Source organism: Muscardinus avellanarius (genome assembly GCF_963383645.1).
Source record: "Muscardinus avellanarius genome assembly, chromosome: 7".
NCBI classification, from domain to species: Eukaryota; Metazoa; Chordata; class Mammalia; order Rodentia; family Gliridae; genus Muscardinus; species Muscardinus avellanarius.
Genome location: NC_137793.1, coordinates 110,674,252 through 110,700,321, shown reverse-complemented (window position 1 = coordinate 110,700,321; position 26,070 = coordinate 110,674,252).

The following is a 26,070-nucleotide window of genomic DNA, read 5'->3' as shown; positions in this document are numbered from 1 at the left end:
CCCTGAAGGTCAGACAAGCCCAGGACATCGTAAGAGCTACTGGAAGGGCCTTGGACACCTGGCACATGGCCACGCCATTGCGATGAGCCTGGGGAGGTTAGGATTTGTCCAAGGTGGGTCTAGCGACGGGTCTCTGACTGGCCAGCACCTCTCCAGGATGCGGGGTCACCCCTAGAGCAGTCTGTGGTTTCTGCTTCCCTTTTTGTCTTGGGGGGACGGACGAGGAGATATTCCTGACCAGTCACTTTCCTGAAATGTATTAGCACTGACTTTGGCTCCTCCCCTCTCAGGTGAGGAGGTCCCACGAGCTGCAGCAGCTTGTCATCAGAAGCCATCAGGCCTCTGCCTCTATTTCCCAGATATCTTGTATTTCTTTCTTCATTCTCCTCTTCCCAGGCTCCTCCTAGCCAGGGCCTCCAACTACAGAAGCCCGAGGGAAGAAAAGCCCAAAGATCTGGAGGAGACACCCGCCCTCCTATCTAGTACCCCTAAAGCTTAAAGGATAAAGTACCTCTCCCTAGGCTGGGCTTGCTTCTACGTTGCACATTGGGGTGCATCCCAGAAAGGGCATGACCTAAGCAGCTCAGGGTCTTGCTCAGCAGTGAGGCCCTCAGCACCTCCACATGCAGAAGCCATGGCCCAAAGGCAGTGCTGTGCAGTGGTAAGGGTCCTGGTTGCTAAGTTCAGCTCTGAGGTTCACAGCCACCATTATTAGTGGTGATCATGTAGGCAATGTCTCCACCTGCCCTAGTTTCCCCATCAAAATGAAGCAACTGCTACGAGGAGGTCCTATTGTACACATGGAGCACCTGGGCTCACCCCGTGGTGAAGGAAGCCTTACAAGGGTGTCGGTTTTGCTGCTGATCTTGCCTGGCCTCTGGCTGCTCAAGGGCAATGACCACAGTCTTGCAATAAAGATGACCAAGCCTAAGCATCCCCGACTAGCAGGACTATGCTGATACAAGCAGCTGCAGAGGGCTCCTGGGGAGATAGACCAAGCTCTCCTTTATTCCCCCACCCCTTGTCCCTTTCCTCCTCTCCCCCAGTGCCCTCCCCATTTCTAACACTTAGACAAGGTTCTGGGTCTACTTAATTGCCCCGTGCTGGAGCCTACTGCAGCCCGGTTCTTTCAGCCTAAGTCTTGTCATTTCTATAGTTCCTGCCCACAGGTGGCTTCCCTACCGCTTCCCCACAGCTGCCCTGTCAGGCAACACATTTCTACCCCAAGGGGGGGGCACTTCTAGCACTTTTAATTCACTCACGTCCTCATTTACTGTTATGGGCTGAACACATCCCCAAGACCTTACCCACAACGTGACTCCTGGGAGATAGTCTTTATGGAAGAAATTAAGGTTAAGCGAAGTCCCAGGAGTAAGGTACTGAGCAGGTAGGATTCCCATCCTTATTAGCAGCAAAAGAGAGCTGAGCTCACCCTCTGCAGTGTGGGGACACAGCAAGAAGGATGAGCACCTTTACTGTAGGTTTCAGTGGTCTCCAATCCAGCTCACGGGGCCTGGTGGCACCACTTGTAATCCCCGGTACATAGAAGGCTGAGAGAAAAGGATCACAGATCTAAGGCCAGTCTCAACACCTTAGTGCGACCCTCAGCAACCTAGCAAAACTTTGTTTCAAAATTAAAATTAAAACAAGGATAGGGATATAGCTTAGAGGTAGAACTCCCCTGGGTTAAATCTCCAGCTCAAGTCCTGCCTTTCCCAGGAAGGCTTCCTGGGACTTTATGCCCCACTGAGCACTGAGCAGGACCTAGCAGTCATTTTGTTCAATCTTTTCATTTTACAGATTAGGGAAATAGGTTTGACGAGGACTGGGGACCTGGACTTCAATCGTCTTCTGGTTCAAACTCATTTTCTTGGTCAGTAATATACTGAACTCTCTGCCTTATACATCCCTCAGCAACGCACCAGGCTGGCTCCGGGGCATCTTTCAGGGCTCAACCCAAATGCCACCTCCTCAGGGAGGTGCTTCCAGACCACCCTGGCTACAGCAGCCCACCCTGACCTCCCAGCACACCCCAGTAGTCACCAAAGCACCCCATCTCATGATTTCATAACACTCTTTAGTATTAAAAATAACCTCATTTGATTACTTGTTTACATGTTTATTATTACCTATCTCCTTGGTTAGACCATATGCTCTTTGGAAGAGACTTATTTCCGTGTGCCCAGCCTGACATACTGGAGAAGCTCAAGAAATGTTTGTGGGCACACTGAGTTCCGCTGAGATCTGCCTGAAACCAGCCTGGTCTGGCTGCACCTGCCCCACCCGGTTTAAAGCAGACAGGTCCTCCCACACTCCACCTGGCTGTCTCCCAGCTGGAGCTCCCTTGAAGCAACTGAGTTATACCTTGAAGCAACTGAGTTATTCCTGAGGGTTCCTTGGGCCTCTCTCTTCCTTCTTCCCCTGCACCACTCAGCTCCTGACACTCAGCTTCCCTGTCTTGTCTACAGCTCTGACTCACAGGTTCCCTCAGGGATTATCAAGACCCCAGGTCTCTCCTTCATAATGAAGAACAAGCCTTGTCTGTCTTTTCTCCCTCTCTTCCTGCCTGCGACTCACACACCCAGGCACACCCAACACAACAGAAGCAAAGATCAACACTACCCAGAGAGGGGCACTGCTCCTGGCCCTCCTCTAAGTCTCTCTAAACTCTGCCAGCCCCCGCACCTCCTACCAGGCTGCCTCCCCCTCCCTTGCAATGCAGGACAGCAGTGAGCCCATAATTTATTTTTAACCTCACTCATGAGCTGCTGGGCTGCTACTCCAGCTATAACTGGCTTCCAGATGCAGGGATGCTTCCTCAGTTCACCCACCCTTGAACTGCAAAACCACCCTCATTGCCAGGCATAGTGGCACACACCTGTAATCCCATGTATGGAAGGCTGAGATGGGAGGATCACAGGTTGGAGAACAGCCTCAGCAACCTAGCAAGACCCTAGCAACTTAGCAAGACCCTCACAACTTAGCAAGACTATTTCCAAATAAAACAACAGAACCAGGTGTGATAGCAGGAACCTATAATCCCAGTACTTGGGGGGCTGAGACAAAGAGGATAGCAATTTCAAGATTAGCCTCAGCAACTTAACAAGACTTTCAGCAACCTACCAAGATCCTGTTTCAAAACAAAACAAAATAAACAGATAGATGATAGATAGATAGGTAGATAGGGCTGGGAATATAGCTCAGAGGCAGAATACTTCCCAGTTCAATCTCTAATAACATACACATGCATACATGCAGATACACATTCACACATACACACATACAGGGCTGGGGTGTAGCTAAGAGGTAGGATGCCCTTGGGCTCAATCCCAAGTACAAAAAGAAAACAACCCTCACTCCCACAGGTGTTCTCAGCTCACCTGTCTGCACAGCTAGCTGCCTTTCCTCTCTCTGCCACTCGGGTTGGCCCTGTAGTAGGCTCTTCCCTCTGCCTCCTGCCCTGGGCCCCTCCTGGGCTGGGGACTGCCTCATCTTCTTGATGTGCTTCTTCTGGTCACTCCCCTCCTCCTCCTTTCCCTTCCCTGCTTTGAATTGTGAATAATTCATGTGTTTCCATGATCCTACCACGGTTCTTCTCCCTCATGAATCAAATCCCTGAGACACGGTTTATTTTCTCCCCATCTTCTCGTCTGAGTCGCTGACAGGGACAGGGTTTATTCCTGTGGGTCAGGAGTGGAGGCCAGTGCTCGTGCCTGCTCATGAGACAGCAGCCACTTTTCCCACCCTGCTTATCTATGAGGCTCCGTTTTTTTTTTCTAGTGTATTTTAGTAGATGTATATTTGTATAATGTTACAAGGTTGGTTGGATAAATAGATAAGTAAATGAGTAGTTATATACATAAATAGATAGAGGCACACATAGGTAGGTAGACGCGATCGCTTTCCCCTGAAACTTTCTCAATCACCTTTCTTATTTAAAGTCTCTGGGAGGAGCCAGGTACTGGCACTTGCCTGTAGTCCCAGTATTTGGGAGGCTGAGACAGGAGGATTGCGGGTTCAAAGACAGCTTCAGCAACTTAGCAAAACACTATTTCAAAATGAAAACTAAAATAGGGCTGGGGTGTGGCTCAGTGGTAGAACACCCACGGGTTCAATTCCCACTAGAATAATCATCATCATCATCATCATCATCATCATCATCATCATCATCTTTGGGAGGAAAGCGACAGATGCTTTTAAATATGTTCCTCACATACTCACATGTAGTGGGTATACTAACTCCCAATTCACAGCTTCCTTCTGAAAAAGAGTTCCCATAAGAACCCTCATGTATACCTAAACTGGTAGATTCTAAGTCCTCAGAACTGAAGAAATAATCTCCATGTAGTTAGGAAAGCAGTGCTATCAGGTGAAGGGAGGGGCTTGAAGTCAGGAAGAGACACATGAGGGGTATCTACTGATGGATAATTTAAAGATAATAAATATGATAAAAAGGTTCCATCCCCAGCACCGCAAAAAAAGAACATATAAAGTTATTGGTGTGACTGGGTATGCTAAAATGCCAGTTGTTAAGAACACCTTCAAGATTACCTAGGTAAGAATAAAAATCACTCAAAGCCAACTCATCTTCACTCAAACAGATGATCCAGGCATGTATTCTATGTTACAGGGTTATAGGAGGCCGAAAAATTAAGAATTTGCTCATAATTGGCAGATCTTTGAAGATGTAGAATGAAGTTCAGGTTTGTTGATGATTGATATTTTTATGTTGCAAAAAAATTATTAGAGTGATGTCCGCAGGTGGAGGACTGGACCTCAATACACAAACAAATTACACTCAAGTGTTTCTCTCCATTTTCTCAAGTACATGTAGTCAAAGAAAATTCAGAGGAGTAATTCAAAGAGTTTTCACAAAGAAATACCCATTACCCCCCACCCCGTGTATGATCAGAAAGAGTCCATATGTGAAGCAGAACATGCTGTGACCAAGAAAACATCTTTGTCATTGGTAGCAGGTCAGCAAATGCCAAGAAGAAATCTGCTTGCACGGTCTAGACCTTTAAAGCTACAAGCCCAGCAAATGACGCAGAATGTAAAGGGGAAAATAGGAAAACAAAAATGTGGTCACAAAGGCCGAGCATTTTTAAAAACATGAGTGTTTTTTTTTCCCCCCAAATAATCTACATGATAGCATAGTATAAAGTCCTTCAAAACAGTGGCTGATTTTTTTTTTCTTTTTGTACTGGGGATTAAACCCAGTGGCATCTTCCTCTGAGCTACACCTCAGCCCTTTTTATTATTTTGTTTTTAAAACAGGATCTCCCTAGGTTATTGAGAGTCTTGCTATGTTGCTGAGGCTGTACTCAAACCTGTAGTCCTCCTGTCTTAGCCTCCCAAGTACTGGGCTTACAGGTGTATGTTGTTGTAACAGCTCAATGACTATTTTTTAGGGAAGTGAACCTGATATACAAATAATCCTTGATTATAGAAAAATCAACAGAGAAGTTGTCAGGGGCAGGGCTGAGAAAATCAGTTCAAATGAGCCCTGGTATGATAGTAAGGGATGACAGGCAGGCAAAAATAAGGACATGAAGAGGCCATAGATCAATACCAGAGTAAAATGAGGATCTTTTTTTCCAAATCTACTCCTGGGTGTTGCCAGGAAAAGATGGTTCCAGGCCACCACAAGGGGCACCCTCTTTCTAGGGAGTTTCACCTTGCCCAGAAACTTAGGATCCATGAGATCGTTGTTTAAAATCCCAAATCTGTCCAGAGTCATTTCCAAGAGCTCTGATTTCTATAACAGTGCAGAGTCAACTAGGTGGACTCTGATTAAGATCACAGCAGAGAATGAACCTGATCCCAGACCTATTTCTCTACCAAGGTAAAGGATTCTGAAAGTCTCAAGGGGAGATGCTGGTGGAACAATCGGAAGTCAGGGGAGGGGTCCCCCAGCACTCTAGAGGAATGAGCACTGTGTTGGCAACTGAGAGGCCTTATTTGCTATTAGACTTCCCTTCCCTGGTCTCAACCTCCATTTCTATAAAATGTGGGAGTTGAATGAGATCTACCTAAGATTTCTCTGAATTCTAGGACATAGATATTGTAAAGATTCTCAGGTACCTGAGATTGGCATTTTTGATAAACTAATATACATAGAACAGAGATGGGCAGAAAGAGATATAGATAAGGATCATGGAGGATTTTTACTGATCAGTGTAAAACATTTTAATTTTATCTTAAGCGTGAGGACTGTAGGGAAAGAAGTAATACAGTATAACTTGATTTAAATTTTTAATAGAGCACTTTAATTTTAGTTATAGATTAGCTCCAGGGCAAGAACATAATGAGAGGCCACATTTAGGAGCTTTTGCAATGGTCTGAGTGAGGACTGAGGATGGTAGTGGTCAAAGAATTTGGTTATTTCTACTTTTTGTTGCTTAAGCAATTAGGTAGGTGTGGTACATTTTATGAGGAAGGAAAAGACAAGAAGAGAAACAAGTTTAGGACATCAACAAATCAAGAATTCTCTTTGGACACATTAAATTGGAAGAGTTTATTAAATATCAAAGTGGAGATGCCAGGCAGACTGCTGAATTCTCCAAGCTGGGTTCCAGAGAGATGCAGGAGCTACTGGTAAGGGTGTGGCTGTCACTGTGGTCCTCACAGTGGGAAGTCACCTGAGCTAAAGATGAGAGTGGAGAAGCTGTGGCCGTAATCCAGAGCCCCCCCCCCAGTTGTAGAGGACACTAAGAGAATGCAGAAAAGTGGCCTTTGAGATAGAAGAGCCCTTAGAAGTGCATGCCACCAAAGCTCAGGAACCACAGTGGTTCTTAGAAAGGAATGAATGCCTGGTGATGCGAGAAGTTGGTTGTAAAGAAACAGAAATGGCCATGAGATGTAGAAACATATGGGTCACAGGGACCTTGACAAGAGCAGTCTTCCTGGAGTGGTGAGGATGGGTGCCCAACTAGAAGAGAGGATGGGAATGAGAAACGGGAACGTCGGTTTCCTTCCTTCCTTCCTTCTTCCTTCCTTCCTTCCTTCCTTCCTTCCTTCCTTCCTTCCTTCATCCCTCCCTCCCTTCCTCCATTCCTTCCTTTTCTTCTTTTTTTTTGGTACTAGGGATTGAACCCAGAGGCATTCTATCTCCAAGCTATACCCTCAGCCCCCCCTTTTAATATAATTTTGAAACAAGTTTTTGCTGAGTTGACAAGGCTGGCCTCAAACCTGCAATCCTGGCTGGAGACAGCAACATTTTTAATAAGCTTCACTGTAAATGAGAAGGAAGAGTAGAGAGAGTAGGAGGGGAGAGTCGAATGAAGAAAGGCCTTCACTTTCTTAAGGGAGGAGCTATCGGGTCAAACGTACATGCTCATAGGAGAGTGGAGTAGCGAGGGAGAGACAGACAGCTGAAGAGAGGGAAAGTGACCATTGTGGGAGCAGGGCCTGGGGAGCCGGGATCGAGGTCCAGAGCACAAGGGCAGGCTGGCCTTGGTGAGGAGTGGGCCATGGCATCCCTGGACAGAGGAGGAGGGCCAGCGATGGGCACAGGGATGGCAACCAAGAAGACAAGTCTGTGAGAGCAGATTAGAAACGGAGGGCAGGCAGTCCTTGCAGAAAGGGGACCGAGGATGATGGAAAACAGCAAGGTAAGTTACTGCATCGGCATGGCGAGGTTGCCAGGCTGTTTCTAGTACTCACTCCGGAGTTGTGATTATATAATCGTGCAGTGAGCGTGACTATTTTTCACTACAAGGTAGAGTTGTTCAGACACAAGTGTGGACAGGCCAGCAGCTGCGCTCAACCAGAATTTTGCCAGGTGGGCACAGAAAGAGAAGTGCAGAGAGGGTTTGCTAGGGACCAAAGGTGATGTTAGGTGATGGATTCTACGCCTGGCACAGAGAGACAGGCGTGAGGTGGCAGATGGTTGGAAAAGGGCGGGGTCAAGGGCCACAACTGTGCAACTGCTGGAGTTAGTGTACGAGAGCCGGAAGGAAGAGAACTCAGCACTGCAAAAAGGGCTCCAGTAGTGTCAGTCCAGGCAAGGATCTGGGAGGGGCATGCCTGCTGATGCTGGCAGTAAAGTTTGAGAGCCCCATCCCTTTCTTTCCTGACCTTGCATATCATCCTTCCTTACAAGGGACCAGAGAGTTGGTTTTTAATGGGCATGAATTCAGGGACTGTAGAAGTCCTATCCCAAATATCCCTGCAGAGGCCTGGCCCTGGTTTCTAACATTACATTCTGCTATTAAAGTATCCTTCGTCTTTCCTTCTGCTCCCCATCAGCACTACCACCTAACCTATTAATTCCTTATCCATCATTTATACATAGGTGTGATTTAGTGCTCCAGGCTTTCGAGGAGACAGTCGCTGGCTGCAATCAGGCTATAACAGGCGGTGGGGCATAGCTTCTGAGAAAGGGCCTGCATATGGGATCCTGTAAAGTGGGAAAGGGGGAAAAGAACATTTGTTGAGTACCAACTATGTGCTAGGATCTGTCCAAGAGCTTTGCATGAGCAGGACCATTTGCAACATCACTGTTTCCTCTTATTTGTGGGATGAAAGGGCACAGAAACCAATGCCAGCCAATTCCCTGAACTCCCAGCTAATGAGTGGGGAAGTCAGGGGCTGAACCCTGGGATTCAGAGCCCAGGAGACACACTGGATTGGAGGGAGGTGCATACACAAGAGCCCATGGCACGTCCTGGCAGACCTCATGATTCTGCTCTTCCAGCTCCCTCCCTTTGTGTTGTATGTGTCTCTTTTACTCTGCTTAGGAGTTTATTCCTTGATGAGTTTTTCTTCCCTCATCCCTTCCTTTTTTTTAACAATAATTTAAATTTTTATTAGGTGCTCAGCCATACTATAAATATCCCCATTTGAATTGCTGACACAGAAATCAATAGAGAAGAGTTTTTCCCCAGAGTGGAGCCACTGGCCTGAGAGCCTCCCAGCCACATCCCCTTTCCAGAAGAGAAGGAGTTGAATAAACAGAATAGACAATTTTCTTAACTAAGCCACTAAGGACATAGAATGAGCATTGGAGGTTTCTGGTCTTGGTCAGTCAGTCAGTCAGTCTGTCTGTCTGTCTGTCTGTCTGTCTCTCTCTCCTCTTTGGTAATAGGAATTGAACCCAGGGAATTCTACCTCAGAGCTACACCTCAAGCCCAATTTCTTTTCTTTTATTTTGGAACAGGGTCTATCTAGGTTGATGAGAGTCCCACTACTTGCTGAGGCTGTCTTGGAACCTACGGTCCTCCTGTCTCAGCCTCCCAAGTACTGGGATTACAGGTGTGCACCATCACACCTGGCTCATTCTTTCTTTCTGCCCTCTCTTTCTCCCTAAATAATCTTGTCTTTAACTTTTCTGTTACCAACCTCAGTGGTGTACTTTGCAGAAGGAGCCAGAGGAGGCCTCATGGTAGCTGAGGCCTGACCTCTGGTCTCCTATTGTTAGAATAAAACAGCAGCCCCCAGCACCCAGCAAAGGCGAGGGACCCTCTATGAAATCCATCTCCCACCCCAGGGCCTCACCATGACTATCTGATTAAACAAATTGCAGCAAAAGATGCCATTAACAACCCAGGCATGGTGGCACAGACCTGTCATCCCAGTACTTGAAAGTCTGAGATAAGAGAACCACAGGGTTAAAACCAGTGTCAGCAATTTAGCAAGACCCTCAGAAACCTAGTGAGACTCTATTTCAAAGAAAAAATTATAAAGGGCTGGAGGTGTAGCTTGGAGATAGAACGCCCCTGGCTTCAATCCCCAGTAACACACACACACACACACACACACACACACACACACACACACACACCACATACACATAGAGTTAATATAAACAAATATCTCAATAGTGAATAAAACTTCATTAAGCTGTGCCTTTAATTCTCTGATTCTCTGAGGCAAAAGGTGGCAGCCCTCTCTCCTAGAACCCAGCATCAGATTTCATACCTACTCTGCAGTTGGAATGCTCCCATGTACCCAGAGGAAGGGCAGGGTCCAACTTCCTTCCTCAGCATCCTCTCTCTCCAGCTCACTCTCACCTGCACCAGGACAGAGGATCCTGTTCCCATGGGCTTTCTCCATCACTCTGAGCCTTTGCACATGTTCTTCCTCCTACCCAGAATGCCCCCTTTCTCTTCTCTGATTGGCAGAGCCCTAGGAGCCCTTAACACACAGCCCACATGTCATCTGCTTCTTCGTGGAGTTTCATGGGATACTCCAAGCCGATATTCAAGCTTAGGGAGACCTGTTCCTCCTCCCTCCGCTCCCCCACATGGCATGTCCTGGGTGCTAGCACTCCGCACTGGGACCTCATCACATCTGCCACTTTCTCTACCCCAACCAGACTGGGATATCCTCAAAACAGGGAGCCGAGTCTCACTTAACACCCCATTCGGCCATTAACAAAACAACTGGCTCTGCATGGGCATTCTGCAATGGCTTGTTACAATGGGAATACTGGATGGAGACGCTTAGATTCATTCCTTTCACCCATCATTATTTATGGGCCACCGACAGCATTCCAGGCCAGGAATGCCACTGCGCAGAAGACAGTGTTCTTATTTTACAGCTTGCATTCTATTGGGAGGAAACAGACAATAAAAGAGAAATAGAATAAATATATTCTATGTTGGCTGGTGATAAATGTGATAAAGTAAAGCTAGGGGGAGGGGAGTGTTGACAAGTCCATTTGGCGCGGCGGCCCTTGTGGGGCGACACTCAAAGCCACAGCCCTTTGCCCTCCAGCTTTAAGTTCTTGCCAGAGAAGGAATGAGGGTGTCGGGTTCCTGAGTGGCTCAGGCCCCACTGTCTGTCTGGGGGAGCAGGAGGCTCTCGGGCCCACAGGAAATATGGCCTTGGTGGCAGACTGCACGCATGTCCTGAAAGAGCCACTTCAGACCCATTAGAGAAATAGAAAGATGGGGAAGGCTTGGTGCCCAAGCCTCTGGAGACCCCCAGGCCTGGCCCACTGTCTGCAGAGATGCTGCCCTCATCCTGGGAGCCAGTGCTGTCCTCCTGTATCTGGGTAGAGGGTGTTCTGGGCCTCTGTGATTTTAATGGCCAGCCCAATCACATCGCAACAAAAGGGGCTATACATGAGTCAACGAAGGTCACGGGACTGTGATCTCAATTCTATCAGTTCTCACGTAAGCCACCTTGGACATGTCACTGAACATCAGTAAAAATTCCTCCAACCTGCCGGGCGTGGTGGTACACTCTTGTAATCCCCATGCTTGGAAGGCTAAGACAGGAAGATCACACAGGTTCGAAGCCAGCCTCAGCTACTTAGTGAGGCTCTCAGCAATTTAGTGAGACCCTGTTTCCAAATAAAATATAAAATAGGTCTGGGAGTATAGCCTGGAGGTAGAAAAGCCCCTGGGTTCCACCCCTAGTACCACCAAAAAAAAAAAAAAAAAAAGAATTCTTCCAATCTGCAAACTGGAATCAAAATAGGTGACTGGGGATAAACCCAGAGGCATCTACCTCTGAGCTACACTTCCAGTCCTATTTGATTTTTTATTTTGAAACATGGTCGTGCAAAGTTGCTGAAGGTGTTGCTTAGTTGCTGAGGCTGGCCTTGAACCTGTGATCCTCCTGTCTCCGCCTCCCAAGTGCTGGGATTGTAGGTATGTGCCACCAAACCTGGCTAATAATAGACATTTTATTTGCCTTCACAGATGGTTGTGTGGATCAAATGTGATATTTTAATAGGACCATGAAAAGTAAGAAGCACAGAATAATTGCAAATTATTATTTCTCCTGGGGGAAGGGAATCGACGTTTATGGAGTACCTTTTAAGTACCAGGAGCCTATACATGTTGACTTATTTGATTGGCACAAAATTCCTTAAGAGGCATCCCAATCCTCACGTTAAAGAGAGGGACTGGAGGCTGAGAGAGATTAAGTGACTTCACTAAGAGGACCCAGGGAGACAGGGCCAGGATCCAAGTTCAAGTTCACTGTCTCCATAATGCACGTCTCTTTCTTCTCCTTCAGCTTCCTGCTGCCTGTGGAGAGTTAGTTATTCCAAGCCTGGGATGAATTCTTAGCTCTGAATCAACTCAGCCACTATGAAGGGCCTCTCTTCTTAGTGACCCCACTCAGCATCAGATGGAAGAACTGAACACTGGCTTCCCACCCTGCCTGCACTGGCTTCTCGGGCCGGGCCTGTCCTGCATCTGCTCTGAGATGCGTCGCCCCTCGTCTCGGTTACCTCTGCACCTGTCATATTGTGGGTGGTTCAGCAGTACTGAGCAGCTCACCCACTTCTGCACATCTTTTGTTGCCGTCTCCATTGATGGGAGAGCAGGGCCAGGCCTGGGCTGCCGTGGACCTGAACTCCGCCCCCAGCCAACGCTACCCGCCTTCCCCCTTTCCTCCTCTGGTGACCCCAGCTGCCACGGTGCTCAATTCACGGCCTCGCGGCTGGACCAGTCGTTGAGAATCCGCTACAGGCAATTCACTTGGCATGATGGTGGATCTGAGATAGAAGCAGCAGCCAGCCATGGAATGGGTAGTTACCAATTACCTCTGTGGCCCAGATAATCCCCAAAGTGGCTAAGTCACAGAGCAAAGGAGGCGTTTGTGGACAGATGCACACTGACGCTACCTCGTGAGACTGGATGAAGCGAAAGGCATTTACGGAAACTCGGCTGCTTGGGGCCTGGATTCTTTTCTCATCTTGAAGGAGTTAGATGAGGCTTTGTTGAAAAAACAGAAGGACTCCCCAAAGGAGGGGGAGGAAAAACGATAGCACCAGCCAAGAGGGAGGGAGGGAGAGGGAGAGAGGCTGCTCAGGGCCTCCTCTCAGCCCCGCTCTGGGATTCAAACCCACTTGGCCAGGACTGGCTCACTGGCTCCTTGTACCACCCCCCTGCCAGGGGACAGGAGGCTGCCAGGCTTCTGCGTGGCGCACAGAGACAGTACAGGGTAGGAGCAGGTGCATGAGTTCAAATGCTGCCTCTGCCATTTGTGTCTTCAGGAGAATTCGCACACTCTGGGCCTTAGGTTTCCCACCTGCACAAGGGGATGATCGCAGCACTGCCCTCACAAGGTGACTGCATCAGGTCAGTTAGTTTCTAAGCGGGAGGTACTTAGACCAGTGCCTGCCAGTGGTGCTGTGGGCAGTTACCATGCGATGGAGGTATTTGGGGGTCTAGCCGGTGACTTTGAACCCAGGAGATCGTAAGCATTCTAGGAGCAGATCTGGGGGCATCCGCCTCCCCTAGCTTCTACCCCGTCCCAGCCAGGGCCTGCTCAAGCTGGTTGCTGAGCCTGGCGCCAGAGTGAGATGCAAAACTTGAGGAATGAAAAAGCTAGTGAACGATCCCCTTAGCCACCCTTGACCCTAAGAACTCAGAAAGAGAAGGACGACTGAGTGTCCTTCCCCTGGCATCCCACGTCCGGCGGGCTCCTAAGGCCCCTCTGTCGCATGTGGTCACCACCTCGAAGTCCTGGGAGCAACTGGAGAGAGTGCCGAGAGGGAGCCACGGGTTCTGTCTCCTGGGCCTCCACTTAAACAAGGGCAACCCTGGGGGTCCGAGGAGGCGCCCCGGAAGCCACTGGGGGGATCCCAGAGTGTTGTCCCCTCCTCTCCGTCCAGCTCCTGAAGTCCGCTGTCCCTGCCTCCTATTCCTACTCCACCACGCTAGGAAACACACATGCACAAAGGGGCTGGGCAGGGAGGAGGCACGGATCATTCTCACTTTGCATTCTAATAACCCAGGCCTGTGCCTCAGACCATTTTTAATAAGAGATGGAGTGATAGTGGCCTCCTCCCCACCCCTGTTCCTGCCTATCGGGGTCCAGATCAACAGCTCCTTTCCTCTCTTCTAGACTGTTCTCCTGCCCCCTCCCTTGGAAGGAGGGCACCCTGCGGGAGCCCCACACCCACAGTCAGGTTCAGAGGGGCTCTGCTCTTTGCTGGGAGGCCCTCCCCAGGGAAGGGTGCTCCCGGGGCTCACTGCTGCCTCCTACCTTTCCAGGAGCCAGTTCCAGTTCTGAGGACACAGACAGGTCCCCTTGTTGGGCGGCTCTGTGGAGATAAGCGCTCTCGTACTTGTCCAGTCTGACATCTCTGAGCTCCTTCCCCAGGCACCGAGGTCAGAGTACACTGAGAGCGGGGCTCAAGCCATTGCCTCTGACCTCTGACCTCCACCCTCTCTTCTGCCACAGATGTCTCAGCAAATGGAAGCACCTTGGACTGAACCCACTCTGTGCACTCCCCAAGAGCTGCTACCAGCACCCCCGGTAGAAAACCACAGCTCATTTAAAACATAGCAATGTGGAGAGGTAGGAGAGCTACCCACCGCATTGCAAGCCTGAGTAAACCAAAGCTCAGAGAGGCGTGATTTCCCCAAGGCCACTCAGCTAGCAGGTGGAAGAGCCAGGACTTGAACTCGTGTTGGGCAGGGTTTCCCAGTGTTTCTGCCTGCCCAGTTCAGGCAGTGGGGGATGCAAGTCCCCCCAGAGGTGGGGGGCTGGGGCCCGTCAGGTGGACTGTGCCGTTGCATTCCATCTGGAGCTACAGGAGCAGAAGTTGGCAGCTTTCGAGGCAGCCGCAGAGCCAACCTTTCTCAAATTGTTTTATTTAAAGCCAGACTCCCGGCTGTTAGAAGCCACTTGGTTTTGGCAGTGTTTTTGCCTTTTTCTCCTATTTCTCACTGCTTTTAAACAGCCCTGGGAGATTCGGGGAGTTCATCATTCCTCCGCACCTCACCAGAAGGCGCTTGGGGATCCTGGCCTCCAGCACCCTGCTGGAGAGCAAGCAGGAGCTCCCGGAGGCAGGACGCCCTGCACCCATCTGCCCAGAGCACAGATACAGAAGTCTTTCCCTTTTATAGTGAGTTTCACCAGCATTAAACTTCATTTATATCTCTATAAATATCTACGGCTGTGAACAGGGCCTTTATGGCTGGGTTTATAAGTCCCATCTCTCTGTGGCACAGCCTGGGTCGCCGTGAGGAGACAGCCCCTTCATACACAGCTCTGGCCTCTGCCCTTCTCAGGCCCGCCATTTGCAAGGTTTCCCTCTGCTCCGCAGGGCCCTGTCCCTCTGCCCAGATGGACATGGGCTCCCTGGCCTGGTGCTGCCCTGCCTGTGCCCGCCGGCGCCCTCTCCCTGGCTCACAGCTGGTGCTGTCAGGAGGAGGTGGAGGGGCAGCTGACTTCCTGCCCACCTGTCCCTGGCCTGGTCACCGCTGCCGACCTTGGCTGACAAGCTCCCAGGGACATGGGGAGGCGCGCTTGAACATCAGGACGGGCCGCAAAGCTTGACTTATTAAGACATCTGTTTTATAGAACGCCATTCAGATAAACAGGCCATCCACACAAAGGCCGGCTCAGTGCCCACGGGGCTTATTTTACATCGCTGTACCAGGCAGACTGCCTCTGTCCCAACGACACGCTTGCAGAGATACATTCAAGGGAATCTGTATCAACTCAAGGCACTGACATTGCCCGCCATCAAAAATTCAAACAATTACTCCAGCCCAGCCAGGAGGTGGCTGTTAGATGTTCTTCTTATGAAAAGCGTAATTGTAAAGGAAGAGGACATGTTTTATAACTAAAACTCAGAACGGCAGAAAAGGGAGGGAGGGGCAGGAGGAGGAAAGGAATCCAAAGGTTTTGAGTCTACATCTGAGCGCAGAATGGGGCTCAAAACCCGGTGTTTCCTGAAGACTCAAATTAATTTTGATCTGGTAAAATTCTAATTAATTGGCAAGGGGCATCTTTCAGGTATTTTTAAATATCAGCCTGCCAGGCCTTGGTGCTAAAAGAGAAGAAGAAAAAAATAATAGCTCAACACATGCTTCTAAAATCAAGGTGATGTAGAACAAGGGCCGGCCCAACCCATTAGCACTTGAGAAGAACATAAAATCCAGGTCAGCCCAGATAATAGTTTCCTTGTTAAAACGCCAAGCATCTCGGGCTGTACCCAGGCCCCAGACCACAGGAGAGAGCAAACAGCACAATCATCTGCAGGGGACGTGTTCCATGCCAGGCACCATCCAGGGCACCCTGTTCTCATGCCCCATTTAATTCTCCTAAGATCTCCTCAAAGGATGACAAGATCTCCTCAAAGGATGACAAGAGCTCCTCAAAGTATGGGGCAGGGGAGGTACGGGAAGAGAGGTTTCTGATGAGGAATCTCAGATTAAGATAGGGTATGTGGAGGCAGAGACAGGAGGATCACAGGTTCATATCCAGCTTTACAACTTAGCGAAGCCCTGTTTCAAAATAAAAAATAGAGTGGGAGGTGTAGCTCAGAGGCAGACCACCCCTAAGTTCCATCCCCAGTAACACACACACACACACACACACACACACACACACACACACACACACACACATGTTAAATGATTGCCTGGTTGCCTGGGGTTATGGGGTCCGTATGTGGTGGAGCAGGACCTTGAAGCCTCGTCTCCTGGGGCACCTCGTACCTTTGCCTGTGCCCTGTGGGGTCAGCGCACAGGGGGACCTGGGTGGGCTTGGGTTCAAGCCAGTTCTGACACTATGGAGCTGCGTGGCCTTGGGCAAGCCAGGGAACCTCTCTGTACCTCCCAGGACTTCTCTGTGTTCTCCATCTCATAAGGGGGTTGTTTCAACTGCAGTGGGCCTGACCGGAGTCTGCCTTCCTCGCCTAGCAGGAGAAGAAGGTTTTCCTTGTCAACCTACCATCGGGATTGTTGTAAGGATTAAATAAGAGAGCTATGCGCAACACCATCAGGGCGACTCTCACGGCAATCTCCAAAAACATAGGAGAGCTGCTTTCATCCATTACCATGACGATCAAGTTGGATGCTCTTTCGTAGAGCTGGTCTAGAATGAGCATATGGTGAACACTCATCAGTCATAACCGCTATTGTAAGCACTAGAGAAGGACAAGTGTGGCCCCTGGACTTGGGCCGAGCAGAGCCAACTGCAGCCAGAACGTTTTCGGCGGACCCTGTTGTGTTCCAGGCCCTGTGCTGGACTCCCTTCAGAGGACAGGTCATCTGGGAGAGGGGCCAGATGTTTTCACGCGTAAAGATGAACAATGGTGTGAGGTACAAAGTCCCTCTGAGGTGCTTAAGGCGAATCACAAGGGCATCCGCATTCAGAAGTGATAAAGGCAACCGGGGGAGGCGCTGAGGGCTGGGAGGTGGCTCAGGGCTGGAACACTTCTGGACTGTGCAAGGCCCTGGGCTTAATCTCCAAGGACAAATAAAGGAAGAAAAGAAGAAGAGAGACAGAGAGGGAGAGAAGGAGGGGGAAGGGAAGGAGGAAGGAAGGAAGGAAGGAAGGAAGGAAGGAAGGAAGGAAGGAAGGAAGGATGGATGAAAGGAAATTAGCTCTGAGCCTGATTTTGAGCCCTGCTTTACCACCTTTTATTTTCCAGTACTGGGGATTGACCCAAGGGCATTCTTCCTCCAAGCTACACCCCAAGACCCTATTTTTCATTCTTTATTTTGAAACAGGGTCTCACTAAGTTGCAGAGGGCCTCACTAAGTAGCTGAGGCTGGCCGAGAACCTCCAATCCTCCTGTCTTAGCCGCCCAAGTACTGGGATTACAATGTGTACCATGCCCAGCTACCACTTTTTTTATTCTGTTACTAGAGATTGAACTCAGAAACAGTCTACCTCCAAGCTTCACCCCCAGACCTATTTTATTTTACTTTTTGAAACAGGGTCAAAGTTGTTGAAGTGGACCTCAAATCTGTGATCCTCCTGTCTCAGCCTCCTAAGTACCTGGATTACAGGTGTGCTTCAATAAACTGGCCTGCTCTTTCACTTCTTATTTGTAAAGTGCTAAAAAAGTTACTTAGCACCATTATGGCTCAGTTTCTCTCATCTGTAAAGTAGGGGAAATGGCATATGTCACAGTGTTTTAGCCGCTAATTGATATCAAATACTTATAGTGCTTATTAATAATAATAACAGCAAACATTTATTAAAGGCATTCCATGTGCCGAGCAGTCAGCTAACGCAATTAGCCCTCAGTAAATGGTGGCTAGTTTCGTTATTAAGCAATAGAAATATCCAGCAGTCAGGGCTCAGGGCTGGGAGTTTCTGGGTTAACCAGAATCAAAGAACAAATTCCAGCCCAGAGATATTGCTAAGCTGCTGTCAGGCACTAGCCATCCTGGTTGCTGGGACCAATGTTCTGGGCTTCTCCCTTGTACCATGTCGTATGATGGGGACACACGCAGGTCAAAAAAGACTGTGACTTCTCCCTGGGCCTGGATGATAACCTGTGATTGAGTTATCTGCAGCTAGAGCAGAAGTCATTAAAGAGGCCACGTCAGGTGAGCTTGGCAGCCCTGCTTTCGGCCCAGAGGTCACCAGATCAGGGCCAGAATCCTTCAAGAAACGGTAATGAGTCTTCTGGCTCATATGTTCTGACCCCAGGACCTCTTCCTTCATTACAAAATCTCACCTTGTAATGCATCACCCTGAGACAGCCCACCAAAGGTGACCTGTGCCTGCCCCTGTCTGCTGACAGCTCTCTGGGATAAGACTAGGGCACTTCAGTGGGGAAAGAGAGGAGAATTCAGGATCCCAATTCCCTTAAACTGTGTCTGTATTACACATCAACAACAGGGCCTGGGTGTAGGAGATGGACCCGATTCATTTGTATGCACAAGCCTCGTGTATTATCCCTAGTTTACATCCAGGAAGCTTCCTGTCTGGATTTTGTAGGGTAAAGGGAACAATTTTAACTCAAGTCAATGCCATAAATAGGGAGTTTCCCTCCCCATTTGGTTGGAGAGTAAAGAAGGGGCAGTTGGCCAGAATTAAAAGGACAGGACAAAGAAACAACCCAAGTGTCCATCAACAGATGACTGAAGAAACATCATGTGGTCTGTACATACAGTGGAATATTATTCAGGCATGGGAAGGAAGGAAATTCTGATATATGCATCATCCGAGTACAACTTGAATGAACCCCGTAGGCATCAGCTGAGTAAAATGGTCCAGATATAAAGGGGAAAATGTTGGATGATTTTAGTTGTACGAGGTACTAAAGTAGTCAGATTCATGGAGACAGAAAGAACAATGGTGATTGCCAGGGGTCAGGAGAAAGAAGAGATGGGATGTCATTATCTAAAGGGGACAGAGTTTCAGCTTGCCAGGAAGAAAACATGCTGAATATGGGTGGGCATGATGGCTACGCCGCTATGTGAACATACTTAATGCCACTGAACAATACACTTAAAAAGTGGCTAATGTGTAAATGAGAAAAAATTCAGAAAAGAGAAGAGGACGAGGCCATTGACGTCCTTCGACCAACTGACATACTCAGTACTTGCTGTGTTAAAATTTATCTATACAGTTCTACCCCAAATTATGTTCTTAGATAAAGATGTAGTGAGTCTTTTGTGTGTGTGGTACTGGGGGTTGAACCCAGCAGCATTCTACCTCCAAGCTACACCTTCTTTTTAGTTTTTGTTTTGAAACAGAGTCTTGGTAAGTTGCTGAGAGTCTCACTAAACTGCTGACGTTGGTCACAAACCTGAAATCCTGTCTCGGCCTCCCAAGTACTAGGATTACAGGTGTGCACCACCACACCTGGCTATTATAGTGAGGTCTTACATATGGCTGGAAATAGCTTCTAAACAAGTCCCTTCCGATTCCCTGCCCCCACTGGACTTTCTCTAAGAGATGAAACTCCAGTAAAGGGGGAAGACTATCATCTTGAGTCACATAGTTCAGAATGAAGGCAAAGACGCATCTCTGCACTGCTGCCAAGTCGTCGCCTGCCCTTGGCTTTGTGCTTGGGATTCAGGTTTATGTTTCTGCACAATAGTCTGCCGAGATGTTAGGGAATCCTCACTTTGGCTGTCTTCTAACTTGCCACAAGCTGATGGCTTAGCAACCTTTACTCTACTTTGCCGGATCCCGCTGGGAGAGATGACTCAGGCACCTTCCTCTAAAGAAGCTGGCTGAGTGCATTCTCACAGGAGGGCAAACCAAGAAAGGGGCAAAGTCCTGAAAGAAAGTGCTACAGAAGAAAAGCATCCCAGTGGAGTGAGGCAGAGGATGGACACTGCTACCCGCCCCATGTAAATAGGCCTGGGATCTACCTGGACACATGCGAGGTCTACTACAGACTCTGATTTGTTCATTGATCTGCCAAAAACTCTTATTTCTTAGCTGAGCATCTCATGTTTATATTGTGCACAAAATGCCCTGTCTTGATCCAGTGGGCCTTAGATTATAGGTACAATGGAAGAAAAAGTATTGGCCAAGCAAACAAAATGTGTGTGTGTGTGTGTGTGTGTGTGTGTGTGTGTGTGTGTGTGTGTACATGCATGGACCCAAGTGTACATGTACTTAGATATCACACACACAAACACACACACACACACACACACACACACACACACACATCTATATATTTAACAAAGTCATCAAAACTGTCTAGTAAAGCCAGGTGTGGTGGCACGTGCTTATAATCCCAGTACTTGGGAGGCTGAGAAAGGAGGATGGCGCAGGTTCAAAGCCAGCCTTAGCTACTTAGTAAGGGAGGCTTTCAACAACGTAGTGAGACCCTGTTTCGAAATAAAATATAAAAAGCCGGGCGTGGTGGTGCACGCTTGTAATCCCCACACTTGGGAGGCAGAGACAGGAGGATCACGCAGGTTCAAAGCCAGCCGCGCTGGCTTAAGAGACCCTGTTTCCAAATAAAAATATAAAAAATAGGTCTGGGAATGTAGCCCGGAGGTAGAAGGATTTCCAAGAATCCCAGTACCACCAAAAAAAAAAAAAAAAAAAGAAAAGAAAAAGAAAACAAATAATAAAATATAAAATAGGTCTGGGAGTATAGCCCAGAGGTAGGAAGAAAGCCCCTGGGTTCCACCCCGAGTAACACACACACACACACACACACACACACACACACACACACACACAATCTAGTAACATAACTTTTCTCTTTTTTTTTTCTTCTTTATTCTTTTCTTTTCTTTTCTTTTCTTTTTTTGGTCCTGGGGATTGAACCCAGAGGCATTCTACCTCTAAGCTATGCCCCCAGTCCTATTTTCTTTTATTTTGAAACAGGGTCTCACACAGTTGCTAAGGGTCCTGTTAAGTTGCTGAGGCTGGCCTGAACTTGCTATCTTCCTGTCTCAGTCCCCCAAGCACTAGGATCACAGGTGTGTACCACCCTGCCCAGCTAGTCCATTCCTTAATGGTACAATAGAAAACAGTACTCGCTACCTGAGTGCACAGGCCAGGTTTAGGAATAGATTGAACAGTGACATCCCTGGATAGAGCTGGGGTGGTACGTGAGTCGCAACAAGTGTCTTCTGGCTTCAATGCTATTCCTGATCAAGAAAGAATGGCCACCTCCTCACACAGCCATGACACTTGTAGATGGAGCTGAATTTCAGAGTAGGTGTTACCACATGTAAAATCAATCTCTCTCTCTCTCTCTCTCTCTCTCTCTCTCTCCTCTCTCTCTCTCTCTCCTTCTCTCTCTCTCCTTCTCTCTCTCTCCTTCTCTCTCTCTCCTTCTCTCTCTCTCCTTCTCTCTCTCTCTCTCTCTCTCTCTCTCTCTCTCTCTCTCTCTCTCTCCTCCTCCTCCTCTCCTCTCCTCTCCCCTCCCCTCCCCTCCCCTTCCCAAATAAACTCCCCTGGTCCCCTGGGTACTCCTTCCTTAGTCCCATCCTAGAGCCCAGATGGAGTACCTCATGACCAAACACCTAAATACTAAATCCCACATTTTTTAAAGGAAACTTTCACATTATTTCCATGAATTATACCATCAAATATCTCACAGGCAGAAATCTGCAGAAACATCCACAGATTCTATTTCTTGATTGTTGGCTTCCATAATACAGTTAAAATGACCACTTGAGTTCCCAACACCATGTCCACAAGCTGGAGTGCAGAACACACCCCCTCCTCTCTCTTTCTCCTACCCATCCAGTAACAGTAGCAAGAGAACTGTGAAATATTCTCTTAAAAGTGTTAGGTCCTCACAGCATATGCATTATGTAACATATCCAGTAATACACTTGTTCTGCATCATGGAACCATGTAAGCTTTGGTGGTAAAAGAAAGTGATGGGATTGGGGGGTATTGATTGGGAAGCAGCATGAGAGGACTTCTATATATCTCTGTTGGGATAGGGGTTAAATGAGCACACACAATTATCCAGACTTAACTAATCTGAATACTTAAGATCTATGTACCTTATTATATACCAATTATACATCATTTTCTAAAAAGTTACAGTGGTCCATTCCAGGTAAAGATGGCAACCTGAGGCTACGGAGGATAGGGAAGGATGCTGACTTCTTTTTCCTTCCACCTTTCCCACTAATTCTCATCACTCTAGATCTTAGAGGCAGCCCAGAAAAATCTCGTTGGCTTAGCAGAAGAGGGTTTTGATATGAGAATATAGTGACTTTCTTTCTAGAATCCTGGCCAAGTATGAGGACTAAGGCTGCTGGAAGAGGGGGTCTAAGCAGGTGACCCTGTGTCTAACTTCCCATTCCTCTTCTAGGTGATAGGAGCCCAGCCCTCTGCTGCTCCTTAGCCCCCACATTCTGAGCCACACAGGACTCAGTGAAGTTGGTCCTGGAGAAGGCTCATAGTAGAGAAAAGTCCAACACCAAGTAAGACATCATGGCAATATGGAAAGAGTTCCTTTGTCTGGAATTTCTGGGGTCAGAAGAGGGTGGCAGTCAGCTATGTTGCACCAGCCCAGGACTCTCTATGCAGAGTAAGTGCTGAGTCTCCACTCGGCTTCTGGTCACCTTATGGGTAAGAACTAAATGCCCACGGCACCTTAAGATTCCTGGCTGATTCTCATTCTTCCCCAGGTGGAAGCCATTTCTCCTCATGAGTTCACCAGAAGGCTTTGGGAACAACTCTGTCTGCTGGGAAGCAATCCACCCTGACTCTCCCACACGTAAGTGTTTCTGCATTTTGCAAGTTATGACGTATTAGCAGACAAGAAGTTCTATTTCCACCTTTGCTACCCTCTGGCTTCATACTTTAAATGTCTATGGCTCTTGTTTAAAAAATAAAACAAGTCCAATAATGTCACTGAGCACTTCTTTTAGAAAAATTTAAGGGCGTTGATGGGGTAATGACCACCAAGTATGGTGACCTCAGTAATCAACGGTGGCTTTGGACAGAGTCCACGGCAAGGGCATGGTTTTCTTTAAACCTTCAGGAATGTGTCATGCAGAAATCTTTCCACTCACTTATTCTAACTGGAGTATTGTAAGGATGGGAGGATTTAGGACAGCTGAAATATGAACGAGTTGATGTTGGGTTTTGATTCTTTGCATTTGCCTAATTCAAACTTTTTCCCCTGCCATTACAACCTCTGATGTAATTTTTTTCCTCACTACATCCTACTACCTGCCATTCTAAGGAGACGCTCATGTTTCTGGATCCACTGCCAAGCATGGTGAAAAGTTCTGCCTTCACTCAGAACATGTCCCTCACCCAGAAGGGTCCCCAACCGGAAGAAAATAATATTTCCTTCATCAAAGAGGAGGGAGCCAGGGTGCCTAAATAAAAACAAAACAAAGAATCATCATTGTGCTAAAGCTGAGGTTCACTCAGGGTTGGAAGGCAGCTATGCTCACCACTATACCACCAATGCCCTTCTTTATTCAGGGTTGGAAAGAATGAACCACTCCTTGGCCCACACCTCCAGTGCCTCTATGTACCTGAGACAAGACACCAGAACCCTGAAGAGTTAAGAGGCCAAACCAAGGCAAGGTTTGATCTTACAAAAAGCCACATCTCTTTAAAACCCCCCTGGGGTAGCTGAAGGAGATTTTCCAGCACCACTTGTTGAACAGGCCCACCCAAGGAGATTCAGGCAGAACTGAAGGGAGGGGGCACAGAGGGCATCTCCAAGGCAAAACCAAGGCATATGCAGGGAACTGACAAAACCCACTCAGAGAAGCAGGGAGCAGGGGAGAAAGCAGTCCTTGAAAACAGCAGTGGCAGTCAAGTCTGAAGCAATGTCGGAGCTCCTGTTTGTGGAGGCTAGGTTGGGGAGGAGGGCAGGGTACCACTCCAGGTCAGGGGCCAATAGAAGTTCATTTCTCCTTCTCTGAGCATGTATGCACAAGCCTTTCTTCAGAGCTGTTTTTCACTGCCAAATGCCCCAGAAAATAGAGTAGAACAGACTTTTGTCCTCTTTCCAACCACACAGCCAAGGATGGCAGAAAAGTGGAGGCACCTCCTACTCCCCCGAAGTGCAGTGTGATCCACATCAGCTGCCCTGTGCAGGGCTCAAGACATGGCCCTCTCTTACCATCAGGAAGTCAAAGAGACTTCAGACCCCAAACTGCCCCAGCCTGGGGCTAACCTGTTGCACCTGCCCACTCACCCTAAATTCACGCCCAGGAGAGAAGACAAAAGATCAGTCTGGGCTCTTCCCATAGCCAGAACCCAGTGAATTCTGGGGAAATGGACATCTGAAAACCCACCTCTTCCAAGCTCCCCAGGAGGAGGGTAACTTTTAACTCTTCCTCTACTCCCAACCCCCCAGGCTTTCTTTGTAATACTTTCCCACCAAAGAGGGTTTGCCAGGAAAGAGTTAAAAAAAAAAAAAGGTGCAGGACTAATTCCCCCAACCCTCCCTCTTATCTACATACAAAAAGAACAGCCTTGCAGGAAGACTCCACCAGCAATCCAGCTCAGCCGTCACCTGTCTTATGCAACAGTACACACACACATCCCCTCCTGCACGCCCGCAAGGCCAGGGTCTACAGCCCCCTTTAATTTGGTAGACATAGTTTTGTGCCTTTCTCTTCTCTACACAGAACCCGGCCCCACTGGCAGCGGAGAGATAGATGTAACCTTAGTGCCAAACGCCTTGCAGGAACACACAGACACGCAGGAGTCAAAAATGCATCTCGCCGCTCTCCTTGGTGCTGAAATAGCGCTAGCAAAGGAAAGGAAGGAGCCCGCTGCTCTGGACTTACCCGGGCCGGGGGTGGGCAGCCGGGAGCCAGGGGAGCTTCCTGGGTAGAGAATTCTTGTCTGTTCAGGCTGGAGCCAGCTGGTGTGCGCACCTAGGAAACCCACCGCTCTCCCTTCTCTTCTCTTCCTCCTTCTCTGAGAGGAAGAGAGGGGCTCCACGGAAGAAATGAAAGCCAAGCCGGCAGGGCTAGGAGTGGAAAGAGAAAGAAGAGAAACCAAAATAAGCTCAAAAAGTCGGTGACTTCACTCCACTAGTGGTAATTCCTTGGGTCAGGGAGGAGCCTCTTCTCCCCGTCTCTGGGTCTGCTCCTGTCTGTCTCTGCGTGTCGAGCCAACAGCCTTAGCACAGTCGGTTCCTGCCTCTGACGTGAACGATACAAGGAAGCCTGGGACTGCTTTGCTGCCTCTCTCTCTCTCTCTCTCTCTCTCTCTCTCTCTCCCTCTCACGCGCTCTCTCTTTTCCCCTCTTGCTGAAATTTCAGCAGCATATTTTTTAAGCCTCCGGTTTTTTCCATCCCTCCACAAGCAGCCCTCTAGTGGACAGAAAAGAAAAACCCTGAATGTTCTTGAGCAGTCTGGATTAAGGCACAGGAATCCTCTGCACCCATAAACTTTTGGGGGCTACCTTCACAGAGCCAGAGCCCTGAAGAAGATAGAGTTTCCCCATCCCCAGCTAAGCCAGACAGGAAGAGAGAGAGAGAGAGAGAGAGAGAGAGAGAGAGAGAGAGATTGAGATTTTGCAGATTCTCTGGCCATGGTTGCAAAGAGTAAAGGGTGGAATGAGATGGGGGTGGGGAGAGAATGTATTGGAATAAGGTCATCTTTGAGGGTCTCAAGTGGCTTAAGGTCCTGGTCGGCGGAAAGGATCCCTCAAAGATTTCGGGTTTGTAGTCAGGTGAGGGACATGTATGCCCAGCACAAGCCAGGGATGCCAGAGCTTAAAGTGGCAAGGAAGGAAGGGATGCGAGAAGAGAAGATCCAGCTAGCATCTTTTCCAACTCCATAATGTGGCTTTTTGGAAGCTAGCAAGAAAACTATCTGGGAAGACATGAACTATTATAACCTCTGAGGTAGAGACAGAAGTGACCTTGTTGGGCATCCATGGAGAACTTCAGCCGACAAGGGGTCTCAGGGGGTAACTGGTCAGAGGCTCATAGG